The sequence below is a fragment of the Mus caroli genome, chromosome 16, assembly GCF_900094665.2.
Source record: "Mus caroli chromosome 16, CAROLI_EIJ_v1.1, whole genome shotgun sequence".
Taxonomy (NCBI): domain Eukaryota; kingdom Metazoa; phylum Chordata; class Mammalia; order Rodentia; family Muridae; genus Mus; species Mus caroli.
Genome location: NC_034585.1, coordinates 5,666,736 through 5,668,986, shown reverse-complemented (window position 1 = coordinate 5,668,986; position 2,251 = coordinate 5,666,736). Strand labels below are relative to the sequence as shown.

The 2,251-nt window shown below is 48.3% G+C and overlaps 1 pseudogene; it reads left to right on the top strand.

Annotated features, from left to right (window-relative positions):
- The first annotated feature begins 326 nt into the window (after positions 1-326).
- LOC110311990 overlaps positions 327-2,251 on the top strand; it is a 42,800-nt pseudogene continuing 40,875 nt past the window's right edge.

Below are 2,251 nucleotides of genomic sequence, written 5' to 3'. Positions count from 1 at the left end.
ACCTGTTTCAAAAGAAAAGGTTAATCTCAAATCAACTGCACTGCCAGAGATAGAGGAGGGGTGGACTGGGATTACACAATCACCATCTGTTTTCCAGTAATCATATAACACATGCATGCTAATGGTGCAGATCATGATTATGATGAAACAGTGGCGTCCTATAGAAATGATAGGTTTGAAGTATTTTAAAGAACCCATGGTTTCCCGTATGGTGCATTTACCTTATGTAAGACAAATTCTAAGTAACTGGGCTACTCAAAATAGAATTATTCTCCAAGACTGGAAGGAGAAGTTACAATGGTGGGGATAGGGAGAGAGGTGGCAAGATGGACATGGGATTCTTCCAGGGAACAAGTGCGGAGCAGAATAATTGGAGAAGAAACTCCTCAAGCAGTCGAAATTCGCAGAATGCCTAGAAAAAAAGAACCCAGATTCCAAAATGATGCAAATCAACCTGACTGGATTTTTTGAATGGGAAGAATGCTAGAGAATTCATGGGAGAACTGTGGCCCTGCTGTTAAGTGCACAGAAAATATCACCGGAATCCCTTCTGCTTTCCTAGATTTGAAGAAGGAAGAGATAAAGCAGAGACAAATTGAACAAGAAAAATTGGCGTCTCTGAAAAAAACAAGACGAAAATAAAGATAAGAGGGATAAGGAAGAAAAGGAAAGCAGCAGAGAGAAGAGGGAGTGGTCTCGCAGCCCAAGAAGATGCAAATCCAGATCTCCTTTCCCCTAGAAGACGATCTTCCCCTGTCAGGAGAGAGAGAAAGTGCAGTCACTCTTGATTTCCCCATCACAGAACCAAGAGCCAGAGTCCTTTCCCTGCCCCAGAAAAGGAGAAATCTCCAGAGCTCCCAGAGCCATCCATGAGGATGAAGGACTCCTCAGTACAGGAGGCCACCTCTACAAGTGACATCTTGAAAGCTCCCAAACCTGAGCCTGTACCAGAGCCCAAAGAACCATCTCCAGAAAAAAAATTCCAAAAAGGAAAAGACTTGATCAAGATCTCGGTCATGGTCCTGTTGTATATCCGCCCGTGGCCTACTTGAACCAGGTACACCTGGGAGGCAGGCTGGGGCTGAAAAAGACTTAGACAGTGAGAGAGATAATGGAGCCAAGACAAAGGTCCTGATCAAGGCCGGCAATTTTACTCAGAAACTGTGCTTATAAAGGGAGAACCCACCCCCCACCCACCCCCCAGTCCATTCTTGGTGTCTGGAGCCAGCCTGCGGGCGACATGCAGGATAGGATGTGCCTCTGGAATATCTCAGGGGCCTCTCAGCAGGTAGCAGTGTCTTGGAGGAGGGCAGTGGCAGGTGACAGAACAATAGAGCCATCTAGGTCGGAAGGCTCCACCCTAGGTAATCTCCTTCTTAGTGGCAGCAAGGTCAAAGTCTGAATCAGCCTGCTTCAGGGCTGAGGGAGGCTACACGTTCCTAATCACGGTCTCAGACTCGATCTCTATCACCTTCTCATACTAGACCAAGACGGATCAAGATCATACTCTCCTAGAAGGTAGCCAAGCCCAAGACGACGACCATCTCCCCGAAGAACTCCACCAAGACCAATGCCTCCTCCACCAAGGCACATGGAGGAGTAGGTCTCCAGGGAGACAAAGGAGGCGTTCTTTCCCATCCCTGTCTGGAAGTAGCTCGTTGTCCTCTTCAAGTCGTTCCCAGCCACCACCAAAGAAGCCTCCCAAGAGGACATCCAGCTCTCCTCTGTAAATGCGTAGGTTATCACCTTCAGCAAGTCCTCCATGGTGAAGGCACCAGTCATCATCTCCAGCAACTCCACCACCCAAAACTTGCCATTCCCCAACTCCCCAGCAGTCAAACCATACAAGAAAAAGCCATGTTTCTGTGTCTCCAGGAAGAACCTCTGGTAAAGTGACAAAACATAAAGGTACTGAGAAAAGAGAGTCACCTTCTCCAGCACCCAAGCCTAGAAAAGTGGAGTTGTCTGAGTCTGAAGACAAAGGTGGCAAAATGGCTGCAGCTGATTCTGTGCAGCAGAGAAGACAATACTGACGGCAGAACTAGCAGTCTTCATCTGAAGATGAGTGGCCCAAAAGATCCCATGTAAAGAACGGTGAGGTAGGCAGGTGGCAGAGACATTCCCCTTCTCGGAGTGCCTCTCCATCACCTGGAAAGCTCCAAAAAGAGACTTCCCCTCGTAGTAGAAGGAGAAGTCCCTCCCCACCTCCTGCCAGAAGGCGACAGTCTCCTTCTCCAGCCCCCCCCCATCC